The sequence below is a fragment of the Oncorhynchus mykiss genome, chromosome 14, assembly GCF_013265735.2.
Source record: "Oncorhynchus mykiss isolate Arlee chromosome 14, USDA_OmykA_1.1, whole genome shotgun sequence".
In the NCBI taxonomy this organism is placed as follows: domain Eukaryota; kingdom Metazoa; phylum Chordata; class Actinopteri; order Salmoniformes; family Salmonidae; genus Oncorhynchus; species Oncorhynchus mykiss.
In genome coordinates, this window is record NC_048578.1 from 43248278 (window position 1) to 43274809 (window position 26532).

Below are 26532 nucleotides of genomic sequence, written 5' to 3' on the forward strand. Positions count from 1 at the left end.
TAATTCACAGCGCCTTTAGTTTAAAACATAATAAAAAGGTAAAACACATAGTTACGTTCTAGCTGCGGGGCCAGTTCGGACATTATGTGAAGTCCTATGTGAGGCGACCCCGAATCCCGAGTTTCGGCTCGATAGGTAATTTGGTGTCCGAGAAAAACCCTAATTGGTGCTGAAAATCCACTTTTTTCCATGCCTTGCTACGAGGTCCTTGAACGAGCTATCGGACAGAAACGTTGGGGTCCGTCTCTATGGGCCGAGCCGGTTTCAATGCACCTAGCCTCGCGTCTCTGAGACTTTTCTAAACGTCGTCATTTTCGTAATGGTCAAAATTAATTGAAGGTATTGCAAATGTACGAGGCTGTTTCTCGGTCCGAGAACCTTCTAGAGCCACGTAACTCACCACGCACCATCGACCGGAGGTCTAGAACAGGTTTCTAAAGTTTCGGAACTCTAGGTCTGACGGTTCTTTTTTAGCTCGAACAAAGCTAACTATTGCAGCCACTGTCTGTCTCTACGCACCCCAATACGTCCCTCCATTCAAGTTGTGTTTTAGTGTGATTTTTTTTTCGTTTGATTTTTTTGGGGAAGAATGACTGATTTACAGTTCATGGGGGTTGCCTAATCACATATATGAAGTTTTGGACAGATCTGACTTTTTTAACCCTTCGAAACAGCCCCTGAGACACCATTTAAGGCACTTCCGGTTGGCACAGGAAGCTATAATTCACCACATATCCTCATTTAAGTCTTTACGTTAAGAACTGAGTTATTTACGGAGGGTTTAGTATGTGTGTGTTATTTCAGAAAATCATAGAAAATCACAGAATTCTCGCAGAGCTCCGCTGCACACTTTAAAAAGATTCGTATGAACACCCTGCAACTGGATCTGTAACCGTTGAAAAAAAAAAACGCCTATTTGTGACCATCACCAAGTTGTCATTGTTCCGTTTCTCTTAAATGACGATAGATAAATGGCTGGTTCTTTTTTTATTGACACCGGAGGCTCCTTGACTTTGACCTGAAGTGGAAAAATAATTTCTCTATTTCCATTTAGGACCTTTAATCCCAGAAAAACGGCCATAACTCAAAAACCGTCGAGGCCTAGACGCCATCTTGTTCGGGGCCAACTGCCCATTATGCCAAACCTACGCTCACCAAGTTTCGGCTTCAAAATATTTTCCGTTTTCGAGATAAGGCCCCGTCGTGATTCGTGATGTTTTGCCAAATTGCCATATGATTCTGTATGCCCTCTTGTGGGAATTTCCGGGATAGCGGAAAAATGGTCCAAAACTTGTTTATTTTATAAAACGGAAACCGAATGTCCGACAAAGTTCATTTGATGACTTCCCGGTAGGTCTGGCCCTACCGCACGGCCCGACGCCGACCGCAAATTTTACAAACGATTTCGGACGTCTAGTAAAGGACCGTACATTTGCAATATGGACTTTTTCACCGATCATACACGAAATGCCGAAATGTTCCCTTAAGGTATGAGTAATCCAAATGCACAAAGCGCGGGCACAAAGTCTAGATGAAAAGTCAAAAAAGTTCCATTAAAGTTTGTAGAAACATGTCAAACGATGTATATAATCAATCTTTAGGATGTTTTTATCAAAAATATTCAATAATGTTTCAACCGAACAAAACTGTTTTCATTAGAAAGAAAAGGGAACGAACCTCGCGCTCACGGCTATGTGCGAGACTAAACTAATGTCTTTCAGCTTGACCAGTTGTTGAAACAGCTCTTAATGTCTACCCTTTCATAATAGAAGCCTGAAACAACTTCTAAGGACTGTTGACATCTACTGGAAGCCTTTGGAAGTGCAATCTGACCCCACAGACACAGGATATTGGATAGGCAATCACTTAAAAAACTACAAACCTCATTTCCAAATTCCTGGTTGGATTTTTATCAGGTTTTTGCCTGCCATATGAGTTATGTTATACTCACAGACATTATTTTAACAGTTTTGGAAACTTTAGAGTGTTTTCTAACCAAATTATATGCATATCCTAGTTTCTGGGCCTGAGTAACAAGCAATTTACTCTGGGCACGCTTTTCATCCAAACTTTCAAATGCTGCCCCCTATCCCAATGATGTTAAAGTGGCTAGTGATCCATTTCCAAAAGTGGCCAGTGATTCATAATTTGTTTCCATAGGCCTCGCATGTGCTAGTGATGGCTGTTTAGCAGTCTGATGGCCTTGAGATAGAAGCTGTTTTTCAGTCTCTCAGTCCCAGCTTTGATGCACCTATACTGACCTCGCCTTCTGGATGATAACGGGGTGAACAGGCAGTGGCTCGGGTGGTTGATGTCTTTGATGATCTTTAATGCCAACCTATGGCATCGGGTGGTGTAGGTGTCCAGGAAGACGGGAAGTTTGCCCCCGGTACTGCGTTGGGCAGACTGCACCACCCTCTGGAGAGATTTGCAGTTGTGGGCGGTGCAGTTGCCGTACCAGGCGGTGATACAACCCGACAGGATGCTCTCAATTGTGCATCTGTAAAACTTTGTGAAGGTTTTAGGTGTTAAGCCAAATTTCTTTATCCTCCTGAGGTTGAAGATGCACGGTTGCACCTTCTTCACCATACTGTCTGTTTTCCAGTGATGTGTACGCCGAGGAACTTGAAGCTTTCCACCTTCTCCACTGCGGTCCCATCGATGTGGATAGGGAGGTGCTCCCCCTGCTGTTTCCTGAAGTTCACGATCATCTCCTTAGTTTTGTTGATGTTGAGTGAGAGGTTATTTTCCTGGCACCACACTCCAAGAGCCCTCACCTCCTCCTTGTAGGCTGTCTCATCGTTGTTGGTAATCAAGCCTACTTCTGTTGTGTCATCTGCAAACTTGATGATTGAGTTGGAGGGAATGGGCCCTGGTCAACAGTACTGCCCTGTATAGGGAATGGGCCCTGGCCAACAGTAATGCACTGTTTAGGGAATGGGCCCTGGTCAACAGTACTGCACTGTATAGGGAATGGGCCCTGGTCAACAGTACTGCACTGTATAGGGAATGGGCCCTGGTCAACAGTACTGCACTGTATAGGGAATGGGCCCTGGTCAACAGTACTGCACTGTACAGGGAATGGGCCCTGGTCAACAGTACTGCACTGTATAGGGAATGGGCCCTGGCCAACAGTACTGCACTGTATAGGGAATGGGCCCTGGTCAACAGTACTGCACTGTATAGGGAATGGGCCCTGGTCAACAGTACAGCACTGTATAGGGAATGGGCCCTGGCCAACAGTACTGCACTGTATAGGGAATGGGCCCTGGTCAACAGTACTGCACTGTATAGGGAATGGGCCCTGGTCAACAGTACTGCACTGTATAGGGAATGGGCCCTGTCAACAGTACTCAAATCAAATCAAATTCATTTATATAGCCCTTCGTACATCAGCTGATATCTCAAAGTGCTGTACAGAACCCAGCCTAAAACCCCAAACAGCAAGCAATGCAGGTGTAGAAGCACGGTGGCTAGGAAAAACTCCCTAGAAAGGCCAAAAACTAGGAAGAAACCTAGAGAGGAACCAGGCTATGTGGGGTGGCCAGTCCTCTTCTGGCTGTGCCGGGTGGAGATTATAACAGAACATGGCCAAGATGTTAAAATGTTCATAAATGACCAGCATGGTCAAATAATAATAATCACAGGCAGAACAGTTGAAACTGGAGCAGCAGCACGGCCAGGTGGACTGGGGACAGCAAGGAGTCATCATGTCAGGTAGTCCTGAGGCATGGTCCTAGGGCTCAGGTCCTCCGAGAGAGAGAAAGAAAGAGAGAAAGAGAGAATTAGAGAGACCATACTTAAAACTTCTTGCGACTAGCAAACCCGTATCCAGGAGCGTAATCATAGCCTCAAATGCATTAGCATAACGCAACTTTTCCTATTCATGAAAATCGCAAATGAAATGAAATAAATATATTCAAACACAAGATTAGCCTTTCATTAACAACACTGTCATCTCAGATTTTCTAAATATGCGTTACAGCCAACGCTAGACAAGCATTTGTGTAAGTTTAGCATGGCATAATGCTATGCTAGGCTCTGCTGGCAGCAGGCAACATTTTCACGAAAATGTGAAAAGCAACCAAATTAAATCATTTACCTTTGAAGAACTTCAGATGCTTTCACTCAGGAGACTCCCAGTTAGATAGCAAATGTTCCTTTTTTTTTTCCTGTAGGTGAAAAAGGTCCCGTTTGTTCATCAATTTTGGCTGAGAAATCGACCGAAAAATACTTCATATAACGCCAAACTTTTTTCAAAATTTGTTCCATAATATCGACAGAAACACGGCAAACGTTGTTTAGGATCCATCCTCAAGGTGTTTTTAACATATATATTTGATAATATATCCGTCGAGGCAATTGTTTTCTCATAAGAAGTGATTGGAAAAATGGCTACCTCAGTATTTTACGCGAGATTTTCTCCGGGAGACACCATGTGACCACTCGCCAAATATGGTCCCTTACAGCTATTCTCCAATGGAAATGCCTAAATAGACGTCACAATGCTGTAGACACCTTGGGGAATGCGTGGAAAACGTAAGCTTATTCGTAGCTCATTCACAGCCATATAAGGAGTCATTGGCATGAGGCGGTTTCAAAAAATGCGGCACTTCCTGATTGGATTTTTATCTGGGTTTCGCCTGTAACATCAGTTCTGTGGCACTCACAGACAATATCTTTGTTTTGGAAACGTCAGAGTGTTTTCTTTCCAAAGATGTCAATTATATGCATAGTCGAGCATCTTTTCGAGACAAAATATCTTGTTTAAAACGGGAAAGTTTTTCATCCAAAAATGAAAATAGCGCCCCTTATATCCAACTGGTTAAATTCACACATGACACCGGATAGGACAGGAGAAGCACTCCAGATATAACAAACTGACCCTAGCCCCCGACACATAAAGACAGGAGGGGTCAGGAGACACTGTGGCCCCATCCGATGACACCCCCGGACAGGGCCAAACAGGAAGGATATAACCCCACCCACTTTGCCAAAGCACAGCCCCCACACCACTAGAGGGATATCTTCAACCACCAACTTACCATCCTGAGACAAGGCCGAGTATATCCCACAAAGATCTCTGCCACGGCACAACCCAAGGGGGGGCGCCAACCCAGACAGGATGATCACATCAGTGACTCAACCCACTCAAGTGACGCACCCCTCCTAGGGACGGCATAAAAGAGCACCAGTAAGCCAGTGACTCAGCTCCTGTAATAGGGTTAGAGGCAGAGAATCCCAGTGGAAAGAGAGGAACCGTCCAGGCAGCGACAGCAAGGGCGGTTCGATGCTCCAGAGCCTTTCTGTTCACCTTCACACCCCTGGGCCAGACTACACTCAATCATATGACCCACTGAAGAGATGAGTCTTCAGTAAAGACTTAAAGGTTGAGGCCGAGTTTGCGTCTCTCACATGGGTAGGCAGACCATTCCATAAAAATGGAGCTCTATAGGAGAAAGCCTTGCCTCCAGCTGTTTGCTTAGAAATTCTAGGGACAATTAGGAGGCCTGCATCTTGTGACCATAGCGTACGTGTAGTCATGTATGGCAGGACCAAATCAGAGAGATAGGTAGGAGCAAGCCCATGTAATGCTTTGTAGGTTAGCAGTAAAACCTTGAAATCAGCCCTTTCCTTGACAGGAAGCCAGTGTAGGGAGGCTAGCACTGGAGTAATATGATACTTTTTTGGGGTTCTAGTCAGGATTCTAGCAGCCGTATTTAGCACTAACTGAAGTTTATTTAGTGCTTTATCCGGGTAGCCGGAAAGTAGAGCATTGCAGTAGTCTAAAAAAAAGTAACAAAAGCATGGATTAATTTTTCTGCATCATTTTTGTACAGAAAGTTTAAGATTTTTGCAATGTTACGTACATGGAAAAAAGCTGTCCTTGAAACAGTCTTGATATGTTCGTCAAAAGAGAGATCAGGGTCCAGAGTAACGCCGTGGTCCTTCACAGTTTTATTTGAGACGACTGTACAACCATTAAGATTAATTGTCAGATTCAACAGAAGATCTCTTTGTTTCTTGGGACCTAGAACATGCATCTGTGTTTTGTCCGAGTTTAAAAGTAAAAAGTTTGCAGCCATCCACTTCCTTATGTCTGAAAGACAGGCTTCTAGCATAGGGCAATTTTGGTGCTTCACCATGTTTCATTGAAATGTACAGCTGTGTGTCATCCGCATAGCAGTGAAAGTTAACATTATGTTTTTGAATGACATCCCCAAGAGGTAGAATATACAGTGAAAACAATAGTGGTCCTAAAACGGAACCTTGAGGAACACCGAAATTTACAATTGATTTGTCAGAGGACAAACCATTCACAGAGACAAACTGATATCTTTCCAACAGATAAGATCTAAACCAGGCCAGAACTTGTCCGTGTAGACCAATTTGGGTTTCCAATCTCTCCAAAAGAATGTGGTGATCGATGGTATCAAAAGCAGCACTAAGGTCTAGGAGCACGAGGACAGATGCAAAGCCTCAGTCGGATGCCATTAAAAGGTCATTTACCACCTTCACAAGTGCAGTCTCAGTGCTATGATGGGGTCTAAAACCAGACTGAAGCATTTCTTATACATTGTTTGTCTTCAGGAAGGCAGTGAGTTGCTGCGCAACAGCCTTTTCTAAAAATGTTGAGAGGAATGGAAGATTTGATAAAGGCCGATAGTTTTTTATATTTTCTGGGTCAAGGTTTGGCTTTTTCAAGAGAGGCTTTATTACTGCCACTTTTAGTGAGTTTGGTACACATCCGGTGGATAGAGAGCCGTTTATTATGTTCAACATAGGAGGGCCAAGCTTAGGAAGCAGCTCTTTCAGTAGTTTAGTTGGAATAGGGTCCAGTATGCAGCTTGAAGGTTTAGAGGCCATGATTATTTTCATCATTGTGTCAATAGATATAGTACTAAAACACTTGAGTGAGTCTCTTGATCCTAAGGCCTGGCTGAGTTGTGCAGACTGAGGACAACTGAGCTTTGAAGGAATACGCAGATTTAAAGAGGAGTCCGTAATTTGCTTTCTAATAATCATGATCTTTTCCTCAAAGAAGTTCATGAATGTATTACTGCTGAAGTGAAAGCCATCCTCTCTTGGGGAATGCTGCTTTTTAGTTAGCTTTGCGACAGCGTCAAAAATAAATTTAGGATTGTTCTTATTTTCCTCAATTAATTTGGAAAAATAGGATGATCGAGCAGCAGTAAGGGCTCTTCGATACTGCACGGTACTGTCTTTCCAAGCTAGTCGGAAGACTTCCAGTTTGGTGTGGCTCCATTTCCGTTCCAATTTTCTGGAAGCTTGCTTCAGAGCTCGGGTATTTTCTGTGTACCAGGGAGCTAGTTTCTTATGAGAAATGTTTTTCGTTTTTAGGGGTGCAACTGCATCTAGGGTATTGCGCAAGGTTAAATTGAGTTCCTCAATTAGGTGGTTAACTGATTTTTGTCCTCTGATGTCCTTGGGTAGACAGAGGGAGTCTGGAAGGACATCAAGGAATCTTTGTGTTGTCTGTGAATTTATAGCACGACTTTTGATGTTCCTTGGTTGGGGTCTGAGCAGATTATTTGTTGCAATTGCAAACGTAATAAAATGGTGGTCCGATAGTCCAGGATTATGAGGAAAAACATTAAGAACCACAACATTTATTCCATGGGACAAAACTAGGTCCAGAGTATGACTGTGACAGTGAGTAGGTCCAGAGGCATGTTGGACAAAATCCACTGAGTCAATGCTCCGAAAGCCTTTTGGAGTGGGTCTGTGGACTTTTCATATGTGAATATTAAAGACACCAAAAATTAGAATATTATCTGCTATGACTACAAGGTCGATAGGAATTCAGGGAACTCAATGAGGGAAGCTGTATATGGCCCAGGAGGCCTGTCAACAGTAGCTATAAAAAGTGATTGGGTAGGCTGCATAGATTTCATGACTAGAAGCTCAAAAGACGAAAACGTCGTTTTTTTTTTGGTAAATTGAAATTTGCTATCGTAAATGTTAACAACACCTCCGCCTTTGCGGGATGCACGGGGGATATGGTCACTAGTGTAGCCAGGAGGTAAGGCCTCATATAACACAGTAAATTCATCAGGCTTAAGCCATGTTTCAGTCAGGACAATCACATCAAGATTATGATCAGTGATTAGTTAATTGACAACAATTGCCTTTGAAGTAAGGGATCTAACACAAAAGCCGGTATCTCTTTGGTAGGTTTTCTCTAACTCAGAGATTTCAGATTCAAGGACATTCAGTTCCTCACCGTGTTTTCTATTCAACCCTTTAGTTTAGGAAATGATCTGTCCCCTCAGATAGGCTTTCAATGCATCCCAAAGAATGAAACTGTCAAGACGGATGGTTTGTTTGTCAAAGTACAATAATTGGTCTGCTCTTTGATGAATGCACAAAATTCAGGTTGCTTCAGGAGTGTAGAATTTAGTCTCCATCTATATGCTCCATTTACCTTGGTAGGAATGGAGATTGATAATACCAGAGGAGAATGGTCACTAAGCAATCTGAGGAGATACTCAACATCTAACACTCTATTAAACAGTTGGGTCGATAGTAAAAAGTTATCTATGCGTGTGTGTGTTGTGTGGGTGTGAATAAAAAGAGTAGTCCCTATCCTGTGGGTGCATCTGTCTCCAGATGTCTAGTAAATTGAGATCCTTCATGAATGACATGGTGAGCTTGGCAGCTTTGGTAAGAAGGGAGGGTTTATCAGAAGACCTATCAAGAACTATATCTAAACAAAAATGTAAATCTCCTCCAGCCAGTAGCCATCCTGGTGGTGCTTGAGCAGCCTGAAGGAAGACATTCTGAATAAACATATGGTCATCGAAGTTAGGAGCATAAATATTCAATAGGGTCCAAGACTGTGAAAACATATTCCCCTGCACAAACAAACCTGCCTGAGGGATCAGAGATGGTTTTGTTGACTCTGAAAACATATTCCCCTGCACAAACAAACCTGCCTGAGGGATCAGAGATGGTTTTGTTGACTCTGAAAACATATTCCCCTGCACAAACAAACCTGCCTGAGGGATCAGAGATGGTTTTGTTGACTCTGAAAACATATTCCCCTGCACAAACAAACCTGCCTGAGGGATCAGAGATGGTGTTGTTGACGCAGATGGGGATGTGTCTACTTATCAAAATTCCAGTTCCTCTTGCTTTGGTGTTAAAAGAGGACGTAAAAGCTTGTCCTACCCATTCTCTCTTTAGTTTCTTGTGTTCACTGGGTGTAAGATGTGTTTCTTGTAAAAACACAGTGTCAGCCTTTAATTTCTTAAGGTATGTATAGATTATTTTCCTCTTAATTGGGCTGTTAAGACCATTTTTAAATATGTTTTTTTCACCTTTATTTAACCAGGTAGGCAAGTTGAGAACAAGTTCTCATTTACAATTGCGACCTGGCCAAGATAAAGCAAAGCAGTTCGACACATACAACAACACAGAGTTACACATGGAGTAAAACAAACATACAGTAGAAAAATAAGTCTATAAAAACAATAAACTGCGTCTTATCCCACCGAAAGACCATCATGGATCAAACACAGTTTAGTTCTTTGAGAAAAGTGAACACTTCTCCTAGTGTGTCGAAGAGATGGCTGCGGCCATTGTACTGAACTTTCATCTGTGCAGGGTGAATGAGGTAGCCGGTGATGTTCTTCTCCTTCAGTGCTTTGGCGGCTGGTCTGAACTGCTTGCGCTTTCTATCTGGAAAAAGGCTGACCCTCTTGCCATCGATGGTGATGTCCTCTTTGGCTCTTGCGAGTCCCAGTATCTTCTCCCTGTCCTAGAAACAGAGGAACCTGATCAGGATGGCACGTGGGGGCTCATCTGGCCGGGGTTTTGGTGCTGATGTTCGATTTCCAGCGGCTTGGTGAAGTTGATTATGCCTAGGACATCATGGATCCATTGAGTGAAGAAACGGATCGGGTCACAGCCCTTGCTGTCCTCTTTCAATCCCACCACAGGGATATTGCTACGTCTGCTCTGGTTCTCCATCTGGTCTATCTTGTTTTTGAGATAGACATTGTCTTTCTGCAGCTCTATCAGAACCTGGTCATGTCTAGTGACGTTATCTTCAACTGTGCTAATGCGCAACTCAGCCTCAGTCGTTCTAAAAATGAGATCATTCAGGGAGGATTTCAGGTCGTCAATGGAAGAATGTCCAGAGTTCAGACGATTTCTTGTCAATTTTCAGAGAAAGATCTTTGTTACCATCTTGAATTTCCCGGAGAGAGTAGCAAGCATGTCGGCAGGCTCAGAAGAGGCTACTGAGAGCAACAGTCTGGAGCTGTCGTCTGAGTTATGAGGGCTAATGCTAATCTTGCTAGCTGTGGTGTTATCATTATCTTGGGAATCAACCAAGTTTTGGTCATCATTCTTGCCTCACGGCCAGAAGTCCATGGCTCTTTGGGAAGTTTATCAGTTTATCAGCCGATGTTAGAATATTGTTTCAACTTTGTTATTTAGGTAATAATAGGATAACTTTGAAGAACTCGGTTTTTCAACGTCTGCTCAGCTCCGCGGCATCACGTGCTCTCATGAAATCTCATTCTAACCAATAATGGGGCTTGTTCATTATAAATAAAATTATTTAGTTTCGGTATCAGACTAACTTTTCTTATGATTTTGTTTGCAGAGCATACAGGCTGACAGTTAATCGCCAATTCACCCTTTGTGCACAAGGGAAAATTGGACGAGGTGTCTGGCGTCTCATCCCTGTGTGTGTCGTTTATTCCTTAAGGCACACATACCCAGATGCAAAGGCATTTACATAGGGTTGTAGTTTGAATAGAACCAGTTCACTTAGTAAATCTAGCCTGATGTAATTTTTGAAGACATAGACCTAATGCTTGCGCCCTATGTAAAAATAGTGTAAGTAAGCTTGTCCACCATAACAACAGGTTCAAGCGTAACCAGAAACTTGCATTGAAGACAAAACTACTTTCAATAGGCACTAATCCTGTGTCCCTGTTGCCAGAGTAGTGACTTCGACGAGCTGTGGCTGCCATCTAGTGGAAAGGAATGGTAACTACACTGGGCAGCCAGTTGGCAGAGTCAAAGGAGACTTTAGTAATATATGCCATTTAGCAGATGCCTTTATCCAAAGTGAACTGGGTTACATGGTAGTAAAAACGGATCATAGAAACAGGATTACAATGTTGATATCATGGATGGTCAGTCCTTGCATCTATAGCTCTGTCTATGAATTTGAGAGTGGTTACATTTTCTCCGGCCCCATCACTCAGCTGTTTACCAAAAGAGGAGCAGGGAATAACTTTTGTTATTGTTTCTACTGCTGATTGGCACTTTAAGAACTTCAGATGCAGATTAAATACTCACCATGTTACAGATTCTATAAAAATGTCCCATTACTCAGTTAGTGAATACACAGCATCGAACACAGCAAACAATCAAATGTATTTTACAAAAGCCATTTTTACATCAAAATAATAACCACAGTGGTTATAGAGGGTGCAACAGTTCAACACCTCAGGAGCAAATGTCAGTTGTCTTTTCATAGCTGAGTTCATAGGTGGAGAGAGAGAGTTGAAACAGCAGGACCGGGACAATGTTGCAGGTCTGTTGAAACAGCAGGACCGGGAAAGGGAACAGGTCTGTTGTAACAGCAGGACCGGGACAAGGTAGCAGGTCTGTTGAAACAGCAGGACCGGGACAAGGTAGCAGGTCTGTTAAAACAGCAGGACCGGGACAAGGTAGCAGGTCTGTTGAAACAGCAGGACCGGGACAAGGTAGCAGGTCTGTTGAAACAGCAGGACCGGGACAAAGTAGCAGGTCTGTTGAAACAGCAGGACCGGGACAAGGTAGCAGGTCTGTTGAAACAGCAGGACCGGGACAAGGTAGCACATCCGTTAAAACAGCAGGACCTGGACAAGGTAGCAAATCCATTAAAACAACAGGACTGGGACAAGGTAGCAGGTCTGTTGAAACAGCAGGACCGGGACAAGGTAGCAGGTCCGTTGAAACAGCAGGACCGGGACAAGGTAGCACGTCTGTTGAAACAGCAGGACCTTTACAAGGTAGCACGTCTGTTGAAACAGCAGGACTGGGACAAGGTAGCAGGTCTGTTGAAACAGCAGGACCGGGACAAGGTAGCAGGTCTGTTGAAACGGCAGGACCGGGACAAGGTAGAATATCTGTTAAAACAGCAGGACCGGGACAAGGTAGCACATCCATTAAAACAACAGGACCGGGACAAGGTAGCAGGTCTGTTGAAACAGCAGGACCGGGACAAGGTAGCAGGTCTGTTGAAACAGCAGGACCGGGACAAGGTAGCAGGTCTGTTGAAACAGCAGGACCGGGACAAGGTAGCACATCCGTTAAAACAGCAGGACCGGGAAGAGGTAGCACATCCATTAAAACAACAGGACCGGGACAAGGTAGCAGGTCTGTTGAAACAGCAGGACCGGGACAAGGTAGCAGGTCTGTTGAAACAACAGGACGGGGACAAGGTAGCACATCTGTTGAAACAGCAGGACCGGGACAAGGTAGTAGGTCTGTTGAAACAGCAAGACCGGGACAAGGTAGTAGGTCGGTTGAAACAGCAGGACCGGGACAATGTAGCAGGTCTGTTGAAACAGCAGGAAAAGGACAAGGTAGCACATCCGTTAAAACAGCAGGACCGGGACAAGGTAGCAGGTCTGTTGAAACAGCAGGAAACGGGACAAGGTAGCAAGTCTGTTGAAACAGCAAGACCGGGACAATGTAGCAGGTCTGTTTAAACAGCAGGACCGGGACAAGGTAGCAGGTCTGCTGAAACAGCAGAACCGGGACAAGGTAGCAGGTCTGTTGAAACAGCAGGACCGGGACAAGGTAGCAGGTCTGTTAAAAAAGCAGGACCGGGACAAGGTAGCAGGTCTGTTGAAAGAGCAGGACCGGGACAAGGTAGCAGGTCTGTTAAAAAAGCTGGACCGGGACAAGGTAGCAGGTCGGTTGAAACAGCAGGACCGGGACAATGTAGCAGGTCTGTTGAAACAGCAGGACCAGGACAAGGTAGCACATCCGTTAAAACAGCAGGACCGGGACAAGGTAGCAGGTCTGTTGAAACAGCAGGACATGGACAAGATAGCAAGTCTGTTGAAACAGCAAGACCGGGACAATGTAGCAGGTCTGTTGAAACAGCAGGACCGGGACAAGGTAGCAGGTCTGCTGAAACAGCAGGACCGGGACAAGGTAGAAGGTCTGTTGAAACAGCAGGACCGGGACAAGTTAGCACATCTGTTGATACAGCAGGACCGGGACAAGGTAGCAGGTCTGTTGAAACAGCAGGACCGGGACAAGGTAGCAGGTCTCTTAAAAAAGCAGGACCGGGACAAGGTAGCAGGTCTGTTGAAACAGCAGGACCGGGACAAGGTAGAACATCCATTAAAACAGAAGGACCGGGACAATGTAGCAGATCTGTTGAAACAGCAGGACCGGGACAAGGTAGCAGGTCTGTTGAAACAGCAGGACCGGGACAAGGTAGCAGGTCTGTTGAAACAGCAGGACCGGGACAAGGTAGCAGGTCTGTTGAAACAGCAGGACCGCGACAAAGTAGCAGGTCTGTTGAAACAGCAGGACCGGGACAAGGTAGCACATCTGTTAAAACAGCAGGACCTGGACAAGGTAGCACATTCATTAAAACAACAGGACCGGGACAAGGTAGCAGGTCTGTTGAAACAGCAGGACCGGGACAAGGTAGCAGGTCTGTTGAAACAGCAGGACCGGGACAAGGTAGGAGGTCTGTTGAAACAGCAGGACCGGGAAAGGGAACAGGTCTGTTGTAACAGCAGGACCGGGACAAGGTATTACATCCATTAAAACAACAGGACCGGGACAAGGTAGCAGGTCTGTTGAAACAGCAGGACCGGGACAAGGTAGCACATCCGTTAAAACAGCAGGACCGGGACAAGGTAGCACATCAGTTAAAACAACAGGACCGGGACAAGGTAGCAGGTCTGTTTAAACAGCAGGACCGGGACAAGGTAGCACATATGTTGAAACAGCAGGACCGGGACAAGGTTGCAGGTTTGTTGAAAAAGCAGGACCGGGACAAGGTAGCACATCCGTTAAAACAGCAGGACCGGGACAAGGTAGCACATCAGTTAAAACAACAGGACCGGGACAAGGTAGCAGGTCTGTTTAAACAGCAGGACCGGGACAAGGTAGCACATATGTTGAAACAGCAGGACCGGGACAAGGTAGCAGGTCTGTTGAAACAGCAGGACCGGGACAAGGTAGCAGGTCCGTTGAAACAGCAGGACCGGTACAAGGTAGCACGTCTGTTGTACCACCAGGACTGGGACAAGGTAGCAGGTCTGTTGAAACAGCAGGACCGGGACAAGGTAGCAGGTCTGTTGAAACGGCAGGACCGGGACAAGGTAGAATATCTGTTAAAACAGCAGGACCGGGACAAGGTAGCAGGTCTGTTGAAACGGCAGGACCGGGACAAGGTAGAACATCTGTTAAAACAGCAGGACCGGGACAAGGTAGCACATCCGTTAAAACAACAGGACCGGGACAAGGTAGCAGGTCTGTTGAAACAGTAGGACCGGGACAAGGTAGCAGGTTAGTTGAAACAGCAGGACCGGGACAAGGTAGCAGGTCTGTTGAAACAGCAGGACCTGGACAAGGTAGCAGGTCTGTTGATAAAGCAGGACCGGGACAAGGTAGCACATCCATTAAAACAACAGGACCGGGACAAGGTAGCAGGTCTGTTGAAACAGCAGGACCGGGACAAGGTAGCAGGTCTGTTGAAACAGCAGGACCGGGACAAGGTAGCAGGTCTGTTGAAACAGCAGGACCGGGACAAGGTAGCAGGTCTGTTGAAACAGCAGGACCGGGAAAATGTAGCAGGTCTGTTGAAACAGCAGGACCGGGACAAGGTAGAGGATTTGTTGAAACAGCAGGACCGGGACAAGGTAGCACATCCATTAAAACAACAGGACCGGGACAAGGTAGCAAGTCTGTTGAAACAGCAGGACCGGGACAAGGTAGCACATCTGTTGAAACAGCAGGACCGGGACAAGGTAGCAGGTCTGTTGAAACAACAGGACCGGGACAATGCAGCAGGCCTGTTGAAACAGCAGGAGCGGGACAAGGTGGCAGGTCTGTTGAAACAGCAGGACCGGGACAAGGTAGCAGGTCTGTTGAAACAGCAGGACTGGGACAAGGTAGCAGGTCTGTTGAAACAGCAGGACCGGGACAAGGTAGCACATCTGTTGAAACAGCAGGACCGGGACAAGGTAATAGGTCTGTTGAAACAGCAGCACCAGGACAAGGTAGCAGGTCTGCTGAAACAGCAGGACCAGGACAAGGTAGCAGGTCTGTTGAAACGGCGGGACCAGGACAGGGTAACACATCTGTTAAAACAGCAGGACCGGGACAACGTAGCACATCCATTAAAACAACAGGACCGGGACGAGGTAGCACGTCTGTTGAAACAACAGGACCGGGACAAGGTAGCAGGTCTGTTGAAACAGCAGCACCGGGACAAGGTAGCAGGTCTGCTGAAACAGTAGGACCGGGACAAGGTAGCAGGTCTGTTGAAACAGCAGGACCGGGACAAGGTAGCAGGTCTGTTGAAACAGCAGGACCGGGACAAGGTAGCAGGTCTGTTGAAACAGCAGGACCGGGACAAGGTAGCAATTCTGTTGAAACAGCAGGACCGGGACAAGGTAGCAGGTCTGTTGAAACAGCAGGACCGGGACAAGGTAGCAGGTCTGTTGAAACAGCAGGACCGGGACAAGGTAGCAGGTCTGTTGAAACAGCAGGACCGGGACAAGGTAGGAGGTCTGTTGAAACAGCAGGACCGGGAAAGGGAACAGGTCTGTTGTAAAAGCAGGACCGGGACAAGGTATTACATCCATTAAAACAACAGGACTGGGACAAGGTAGCAGTTCTGTTGAAACAGCAGGACCGGGAAGAGGTAGCACATCCATTAAAACAACAGGACCGGGACAAGGTAGCAGGTCTGTTGAAACAGCAGGACCGGGACAAGGTAGCAGGTCTGTTGAAACAACAGGACCGGGACAAGGTAGCACATCTGTTGAAACAGCAGGACCGGGACAAGGTAGTAGGTCTGTTGAAACAGCAAGACCGGGACAAGGTAGTAGGTCGGTTGAAACAGCAGGACCGGGACAATGTAGCAGGTCTGTTGAAACAGCAGGACCAGGACAAGGTAGCACATCCGTTAAAACAGCAGGACCGGGACAAGGTAGCAGGTCTGTTGAAACAGCAGGAAACGGGACAAGGTAGCAAGTCTGTTGAAACAGCAAGACCGGGACAATGTAGCAGGTCTGTTTAAACAGCAGGACCGGGACAAGGTAGCAGGTCTGCTGAAACAGCAGGACCGGGACAAGGTAGCAGGTCTGTTGAAACAGCAGGACCGGGACAAGGTAGCAGGTCTGTTAAAAAAGCAGGACCGGGACAAGGTAGCAGGTCTGTTGAAAGAGCAGGACCGGGACAAGGTAGCAGGTCTGTTAAAAAAGTAGACCGGGACAAGGTAGCAGGTCGGTTGAAACAGCAGGACCGAGACAATGTAGCAGGTCTGTTGAAACAGCAGGACCAGGACAAGGTAGCACATCCGTTAAAACAGCAGGACCGGGACAAGGTAGCAGGTCTGTTGAAACAGCAGGACCGGGACAAGATAGCAGGTCTGTTGAAACAGCAAGACCGGGACAATGTAGCAGGTCTGTTGAAACAGCAGGAAAGGGACAAGGTAGCAGGTCTGCTGAAACAGCAGGACCGGGACAAGGTAGCAGGTCTGTTGAAACAGCAGGACCGGGACAAGTTAGCACATCTGTTGAAACAGCAGGACCGGGACAAGGTAGCAGGTCTGTTGAAACAGCAGGACCGGGACAAGGTAGCAGGTCTCTTAAAAAAGCAGGACCGGGACAAGGTAGCAGGTCTGTTGAAACAGCAGGACCGGGACAAGATAGCAGGTCTGTTGAAACAGCAAGACCGGGACAATGTAGCAGGTCTGTTGAAACAGCAGGACCGGGACAAGGTAGCAGGTCTGCTGAAACAGCAGGACCGGGACAAGGTAGCAGGTCTGTTGAAACAGCAGGACCGGGACAAGTTAGCACATCTGTTGAAACAGCAGGACCGGGACAAGGTAGCAGGTCTGTTGAAACAGCAGGACCGGGACAAGGTAGCAGGTCTCTTAAAAAAGCAGGACCGGGACAAGGTAGCAGGTCTGTTGAAACAGCAGGACCGGGACAAGGTAGAACATCCATTAAAACAGCAGGACCGGGACAATGTAGCAGATCTGTTGAAACAGCAGGACCGGGACAGGGTAGCAGGTCTGTTGAAACAGCAGGACCGGGACAAGGTAGCAGGTCTGTTGAAACAGCAGGACCGGGACAAGGTAGCAGGACTGTTGAAACAGCAGGACCGAAACAAAGTAGCAGGTCTGTTGAAACAGCAGGACCGGGACAAGGTAGCACATCTGTTAAAACAGCAGGACCTGGACAAGGTAGAACATCCATTAAAACAACAGGACCGGGACAAGGTAGCAGGTCTGTTGAAACAGCAGGACCGGGACAAGGTAGCAGGTCTGTTGAAACAGCAGGACCGGGACAAGGTAGGAGGTCTGTTGAAACAGCAGGACCGGGAAAGGGAAAAGGTCTGTTGTAACAGCAGGACCGGGACAAGGTATTACATCCATTAAAACAACAGGACCGGGACAAGGTAGCAGGTCTGTTGAAACAGCAGGACCGGGACAAGGTAGCACATCCGTTAAAACAGCAGGACCGGGACAAGGTAGCACATCAGTTAAAACAACAGGACCGGGACAAGGTAGCAGGTCTGTTTAAACAGCAGGAACGGGACAAGGTAGCACATATGTTGAAACAGCAGGACCGGGACAAGGTTGCAGGTTTGTTGAAACAGCAGGACCGGGACAAGGTAGCACATCCGTTAAAACAGCAGGACCGGGACAAGGTAGCACATCAGTTAAAACAACAGGACCGGGACAAGGTAGCAGGTCTGTTGAAACAGCAGGACCGGGACAAGGTAGCACATATGTTGAAACAGCAGGACCGGGACAAGGTAGAACATCTGTTAAAACAGCAGGACCGGGACTAGGTAGCAGGTCTGTTGAAACGGCAGGACCGGGACAAGGTAGAACATCTGTTAAAACAGCAGGACCGGGACAAGGTAGCACATCCGTTAAAACAACAGGACCGGGACAAGGTAGCAGGTCTGTTGAAACAGTAGGACCGGGACAAGGTAGCAGGTCTGTTGAAACAGCAGGACCGGGACAAGGTAGCAGGTTAGTTGAAACAGCAGGACCGGGACAAGGTAGCATGTCTGTTGAAACAGCAGGACCTGGACAAGGTAGCAGGTCTGTTATTAAAGCAGGACCGGGACAAGGTAGCACATCCATTAAAACAACAGGACCGGGACAAGGTAGCAGGTCTGTTGAACCAGCAGGACCGGGACAAGGTAGCAGGTCTGTTGAAACAGCAGGACCGGGACAAGGTAGCAGGTCTGTTGAAACAGCAGGACCGGGACAAGGTAGCAGGTCTGTTGAAACAGCAGGACCGGGAAAATGTAGCAGGTCTGTTGAAACAGCAGGACCGGGACAAGGTAGAGGATTTGTTGAAACAGCAGGACCGGGACAAGGTAGCACATCCATTAAAACAACAGGACCGGGACAAGGTAGCAAGTCTGTTGAAACAGCAGGACCGGGACAAGGTAGCACATCTGTTGAAACAGCAGGACCGGGACAAGGTAGCAGGTCTGTTGAAACAACAGGACCGGGACAATGCAGCAGGCCTGTTGAAACAGCAGGAGCGGGACAAGGTGGCAGTTCTGTTGAAACAGCAGGACCAGGACAAGGTAGCAGGTCTGTTGAAACAGCAGGACTGGGACAAGGTAGCAGGTCTGTTGAAACAGCAGGACCGGGACAAGGTAGCACATCTGTTGAAACAGCAGGACCGGGACAAGGTAATAGGTCTGTTGAAACAGCAGCACCAGGACAAGGTAGCAGGTCTGCTGAAACAGCAGGACCAGGACAAGGTAGCAGGTCTGTTGAAACGGCGGGACCAGGACAGGGTAGCACATCTGTTAAAACAGCAGGACCGGGACAACGTAGCACATCCATTAAAACAACAGGACCGGGACGAGGTAGCACGTCTGTTGAAACAGCAGGACCGGGACAAGGTAGCAGGTCTGTTGAAACAGCAGCACCGGGACAAGGTAGCAGGTCTGCTGAAACAGTAGGACCGGGACAAGGTAGCAGGTCTGTTGAAACAGCAGGACCGGGACAAGGTAGCAGGTCCGTTGAAACAGCAGGACCGGTACAAGGTAGCACGTCTGTTGTACCACCAGGACTGGGACAAGGTAGCAGGTCTGTTGAAACAGCAGGACCGGGACAAGGTAGCAGGTCTGTTGAAACGGCAGGACCGGGACAAGGTAGAATATCTGTTAAAACAGCAGGACCGGGACAAGGTAGCAGGTCTGTTGAAACGGCAGGACCGGGACAAGGTAGAACATCTGTTAAAACAGCAGGACCGGGACAAGGTAGCACATATGTTGAAACAGCAGGACCGGGACAAGGTAGCAGGTCTGTTGAAACAGCAGGAGCGGGACAAGGTAGCAGGTCCGTTGAAACAGCAGGACCGGTACAAGGTAGCACGTCTGTTGTACCACCAGGACTGGGACAAGGTAGCAGGTCTGTTGAAACAGCAGGACCGGGACAAGGTAGCAGGTCTGTTGAAACGGCAGGACCGGGACAAGGTAGAATATCTGTTAAAACAGCAGGACCGGGACAAGGTAGCAGGTCTGTTGAAACGGCAGGACCGGGACAAGGTAGAACATCTGTTAAAACAGCAGGACCGGGACAAGGTAGCACATCCGTTAAAACAGCAGGACCGGGACAAGGTAGCAGGTCTGTTGAAACAGCAGGACCGGGACAAGGTAGCAGGTCTGTTGAAACAGTAGGACCGGGACAAGGTAGCAGGTCTGTTGAAACAGCAGGACCGGGACAAGGTAGCAGGTTAGTTGAAACAGCAGGACCGGGACAAGGTAGCAGGTCTGTTGAAACAGCAGGACCTGGACAAGGTAGCAGGTCTGTTGATAAAGCAGGACCGGGACAAGGTAGCACATCCATTAAAACAACAGGACCGGGACAAGGTAGCAGGTCTGTTGAAACAGCAGGACCGGGACAAGGTAGCAGGTCTGTTGAAACAGCAGGACCGGGACAAGGTAGCAGGTCTGTTGAAACAGCAGGACCAGGACAAGGTAGCAGGTCTGTTGAAACAGCAGGACCGGGAAAATGTAGCAGGTCTGTTGAAACAGCAGGACCGGGACAAGGTAGAGGATTTGTTGAAACAGCAGGACCGGGACAAGGTAGCACATCCATTAAAACAACAGGACCGGGACAAGGTAGCAGGTCTGTTGAAACAGCAGGACCGGGACAAGGTAGCAGGTCTGTTGAAACAGCAGGACCGGGACAAGGTAGCAGGTCTGTTGAAACAGCAGGACCGGGACAAGGTAGCAAGTCTGTTGAAACAGCAGGACCGGGACAAGGTAGCACATCTGTTGAAACAGCAGGACCGGGACAAGGTAGCAGGTCTGTTGAAACAACAGGACCGGGACAATGCAGCAGGACTGTTGAAACAGCAGGAGCGGGACAAGGTGTCAGGTCTGTTGAAACAGCAGGACCGGGACAAGGTAGCAGGTCTGTTGAAACAGCAGGACTGGGACAAGGTAGCAGGTCTGTTGAAACAGCAGGACCGGGACAAGGTAGCACATCTGTTGAAACAGCAGGACCGGGACAAGGTAATAGATCTGTTGAAACAGCAGCACCAGGACAAGGTAGCAGGTCTGTTGAAACGGCGGGACCAGGACAGGGTAGCACATCTGTTAAAACAGCAGGACCGGGACAACGTAGCACATCCATTAAAACAACAGGACCGGGACGAGGTAGCACGTCTGTTGAAACAGCAGGACCGGGACAAGGTAGCAGGTCTGTTGAAACAGCAGCACCGGGACAAGGTAGCAGGTCTGCTGAAACAGTAGGACCGGGACAAGGTAGCAGGTCTGTTGAAACAGCAGGACCGGGACAAGGTAGCAGGTCTGTTGAAACAGCAGGACCGGGACAAGGTAGCAGGTCTGTTGAAACAGCAGGACCGGGACAAGGTAGCAATTCTGTTGAAACAGCAGGACCGGGACAAGGTAGCAGGTCTGTTGAAACAGCAGGACCGGGACAAGGTAGCAGGTCTGTTGAAACAGCAGGACCGGGACAAGGTAGCAGGTCTGTTGAAACGGCAGGACCGGGACAAGGTAGAATATCTGTTAAAACAGCAGGACCGGGACAAGGTAGCAGGTCTGTTGAAACGGCAGGACCGGGACAAGGTAGAACATCTGTTAAAACAGCAGGACCGGGACAAGGTAGCACATCCGTTAAAACAGCAGGACCGGGACAAGGTAGCAGGTCTGTTGAAACTGCAGGACCGGGACAAGGTAGCAGGTCTGTTGAAACAGTAGGACCGGGACAAGGTAGCAGGTCTGTTGAAACAGCAGGACCTGGACAAGGTAGCAGGTCTGTTGATAAAGCAGGACCGGGACAAGGTAGCACATCCATTAAAACAACAGGACCGGGACAAGGTAGCAGGTCTGTTGAAACAGCAGGACCGGGACAAGGTAGCAGGTCTGTTGAAACAGCAGGACCGGGACAAGGTATCAGGTCTGTTGAAACAGCAGGACCGGGACAAGGTAGCAGGTCTGTTGAAACAGCAGGACCGGGAAAATGTAGCAGGTCTGTTGAAACAGCAGGACCGGGACAAGGTAGAGGATTTGTTGAAACAGCAGGACCGGGACAAGGTAGCACATCCATTAAAACAACAGGACCGGGACAAGGTAGCAAGTCTGTTGAAACAGCAGGACCGGGACAAGGTAGCACATCTGTTGAAACAGCAGGACCGGGACAAGGTAGCAGGTCTGTTGAAACAACAGGACCGGGACAATGCAGCAGGCCTGTTGAAACAGCAGGAGTGGGACAAGGTGGCAGGTCTGTTGAAACAGCAGGACCGGGACAAGGTAGCAGGTCTGTTGAAACAGCAGGACTGGGACAAGGTAGCAGGTCTGTTGAAACAGCAGGACCGGGACAAGGTAGCACATCTGTTGAAACAGCAGGACCGGGACAAGGTAATAGGTCTGTTGAAACAGCAGCACCAGGACAAGGTAGCAGGTCTGCTGAAACAGCAGGACCAGGACAAGGTAGCAGGTCTGTTGAAACAGCAGGACCGGGACAAGGTAGAGGATTTGTTGAAACAGCAGGACCGGGACAACGTAGCACATCCATTAAAACAACAGGACCGGGACGAGGTAGCACGTCTGTTGAAACAGCAGGACCGGGACAAGGTAGCAGGTCTGTCGAAACAGCAGCACCGGGACAAGGTAGCAGGTCTGCTGAAACAGTAGGACCGGGACAAGGTAGCAGGTCTGTTGAAACAGCAGGACCGGGACAAGGTAGAACATCTGTTAAAACAGCAGGACTGGGACAAGGTAGCACATCCGTTAAAACAGCAGGACCGGGACAAGGTAGCAGGTCTGTTGAAACAGCAGGACCGGGACAAGGTAGCAGGTCTGTTGAAACAGCAGGACCGGGACAAGGTAGCAGGTTAGTTGAAACAGCAGGACCGGGACAAGGTAGCAGGTCTGTTGAAACAGCAGGACCTGGACAAGGTAGCAGGTCTGTTGATAAAGCAGGACCGGGACAAGGTAGCACATCCATTAAAACAACAGGACCGGGACAAGGTAGCAGGTCTGTTGAAACAGCAGGACCGGGACAAGGTAGCAGGTCTGTTGAAACAGCAGGACCGGGACAAGGTAGCAGGTCTGTTGAAACAGCAGGACCGGGACAAGGTAGCAGGTCTGTTGAAACAGCAGGACCGGGAAAATGTAGCAGGTCTGTTGAAACAGCAGGACCGGGACAAGGTAGAGGATTTGTTGAAACAGCAGGACCGGGACAAGGTAGCACATCCATTAAAACAACAGGACCGGGACAAGGTAGCAAGTCTGTTGAAACAGCAGGACCGGGACAAGGTAGCACATCTGTTGAAACAGCAGGACCGGGACAAGGTAGCAGGTCTGTTGAAACAACAGGACCGGGACAATGCAGCAGGCCTGTTGAAACAGCAGGAGCGGGACAAGGTGGCAGGTCTGTTGAAACAGCAGGACCGGGACAAGGTAGCAGGTCTGTTGAAACAGCAGGACCGGGACAAGGTAGCACATCTGTTGAAACAGCAGGACCGGGACAAGGTAATAGGTCTGTTGAAACAGCAGCACCAGGACAAGGTAGCAGGTCTGCTGAAACAGCAGGACCAGGACAAGGTAGCAGGTCTGCTGAAACAGCAGGACCAGGACAAGGTAGCAGGTCTGTTGAAACGGCGGGACCAGGACAGGGTAGCACATCTGTTAAAACAGCAGGACCGGGACAACGTAGCACATCCATTAAAACAACAGGACCGGGACGAGGAAGCACGTCTGTTGAAACAGCAGGACCGGGACAAGGTAGCAGGTCTGTTGAAACAGCAGCACCGGGACAAGGTAGCAGGTCTGCTGAAACAGTAGGACCGGGACAAGGTAGCAGGTCTGTTGAAACAGCAGGACCGGGACAAGGTAGCAGGTCTGTTGAAACAGCAGGACCGGGACAAGGTAGCAGGTCTGTTGAAACAGCAGGACCGGGACAAGGTAGCAATTCTGTTGAAACAGCAGGACCGGGACAAGGTAGCAGGTCTGTTGAAACAGCAGGACCGGGACAAGGTAGCAATTCTGTTGAAACAGCAGGACCAGGACAAGGTAGCAGGTCTGTTGAAACGGCGGGACCAGGACAGGGTAGCACATCTGTTAAAACAGCAGGACCGGGACAACGTAGCACATCCATTAAAACAACAGGACCGGGACGAGGAAGCACGTCTGTTGAAACAGCAGGACCGGGACAAGGTAGCAGGTCTGTTGAAACAGCAGCACCGGGACAAGGTAGCAGGTCTGCTGAAACAGTAGGACCGGGACAAGGTAGCAGGTCTGTTGAAACAGCAGGACCGGGACAAGGTAGCAGGTCTGTTGAAACAGCAGGACCGGGACAAGGTAGCAGGTCTGTTGAAACAGCAGGACCGGGACAAGGTAGCAATTCTGTTGAAACAGCAGGACCGGGACAAGGTAGCAGGTCTGTTGAAACAGCAGGACCGGGACAAGGTAGCAGGTCTGTTGAAACAGCAGGACCGGGACAAGGTAGCAGGTCTGTTGAAACAGCAGGACCGGGACAAGGTAGGAGGTCTGTTGAAACAGCAGGACCGGGAAAGGGAACAGGTCTGTTGTAACAGCAGGACCGGGACAAGGTATTACATCCATTAAAACAACAGGACTGGGACAAGGTAGCAGTTCTGTTGAAACAGCAGGACCGGGACAAGGTAGCACATCCGTTAAAACAGCAGGACCGGGAAGAGGTAGCACATCCATTAAAACAACAGGACCGGGACAAGGTAGCAGGTCTGTTGAAACAGCAGGACCGGGACAAGGTAGCAGGTCTGTTGAAACAACAGGACCGGGACAAGGTAGCACATCTGTTGAAACAGCAGGACCGGGACAAGGTAGTAGGTCTGTTGAAACAGCAAGACCGGGACAAGGTAGTAGGTCGGTTGAAACAGCAGGACCGGGACAATGTAGCAGGTCTGTTGAAACAGCAGGACCAGGACAAGGTAGCACATCCGTTAAAACAGCAGGACCGGGACAAGGTAGCAGGTCTGTTGAAACAGCAGGAAACGGGACAAGGTAGCAAGTCTGTTGAAACAGCAAGACCGGGACAATGTAGCAGGTCTGTTTAAACAGCAGGACCGGGACAAGGTAGCAGGTCTGCTGAAACAGCAGGACCGGGACAAGGTAGCAGGTCTGTTGAAACAGCAGGACCGGGACAAGGTAGCAGGTCTGTTAAAAAAGCAGGACCGGGACAAGGTAGCAGGTCTGTTGAAAGAGCAGGACCGGGACAAGGTAGCAGGTCTGTTAAAACAGCAGGACCGGGAAGAGGTAGCACATCCATTAAAACAACAGGACCGGGACAAGGTAGCAGGTCTGTTGAAACAGCAGGACCGGGACAAGGTAGCAGGTCTGTTGAAACAACAGGACCGGGACAAGGTAGCACATCTGTTGAAACAGCAGGACCGGGACAAGGTAGTAGGTCTGTTGAAACAGCAAGACCGGGACAAGGTAGTAGGTCGGTTGAAACAGCAGGACCGGGACAATGTAGCAGGTCTGTTGAAACAGCAGGACCAGGACAAGGTAGCACATCCGTTAAAACAGCAGGACCGGGACAAGGTAGCAGGTCTGTTGAAACAGCAGGAAACGGGACAAGGTAGCAAGTCTGTTGAAACAGCAAGACCGGGACAATGTAGCAGGTCTGTTTAAACAGCAGGACCGGGACAAGGTAGCAGGTCTGCTGAAACAGCAGGACCGGGACAAGGTAGCAGGTCTGTTGAAACAGCAGGACCGGGACAAGGTAGCAGGTCTGTTAAAAAAGCAGGACCGGGACAAGGTAGCAGGTCTGTTGAAAGAGCAGGACCGGGACAAGGTAGCAGGTCTGTTAAAAAAGCAGGACCGGGACAAGGTAGCAGGTCGGTTGAAACAGCAGGACCGGGACAATGTAGCAGGTCTGTTGAAACAGCAGGACCAGGACAAGGTAGCACATCCGTTAAACAGCAGGACCGGGACAAGGTAGCAGGTCTGTTGAAACAGCAGGACCGGGACAAGATAGCAGGTCTGTTGAAACAGCAAGACCGGGACAATGTAGCAGGTCTGTTGAAACAGCAGGACCGGGACAAGGTAGCAGGTCTGCTGAAACAGCAGGACCGGGACAAGGTAGCAGGTCTGTTGAAACAGCAGGACCGGGACAAGTTAGCACATCTGTTGAAAAAGCAGGACCGGGACAAGGTAGCAGGTCTGTTGAAACAGCAGGACCGGGACAAGGTAGCAGGTCTGTTGAAACAGCAGGACTGGGACAAGGTAGCAGGTCTGTTGAAACAGCAGGACCGGGACAAGGTAGCACATCTGTTAAAACAGCAGGACCTGGACAAGGTAGCAGGTCTGTTGAAACAGCAGGACCGGGACAAGTTAGCACATCTGTTGAAACAGCAGGACCGGGACAAGGTAGCAGGTCTGTTGAAACAGCAGGATTGGGACAAGGTAGCAGGTCTCTTAAAAAAGCAGGACCGGGACAAGGTAGCAGGTCTGTTGAAACAGCAGGACCGGGACAAGGTAGAACATCCATTAAAACAGCAGGACCGGGACAAGGTAGCAGGTCTGTTGAAACAGCAGGACCGCGACAAAGTAGCAGGTCTGTTGAAACAGCAGGACCGGGACAAGGTAGCACATCTGTTAAAACAGCAGGACCTGGACAAGGTAGCACATCCATTAAAACAACAGGACCGGGACAAGGTAGCAGGTCTGTTGAAACAGCAGGACCGGGACAAGGTAGCAGGTCTGTTGAAACAGCAGGACCGGGACAAGGTAGCAGGTCTGTTGAAACAGCAGGAC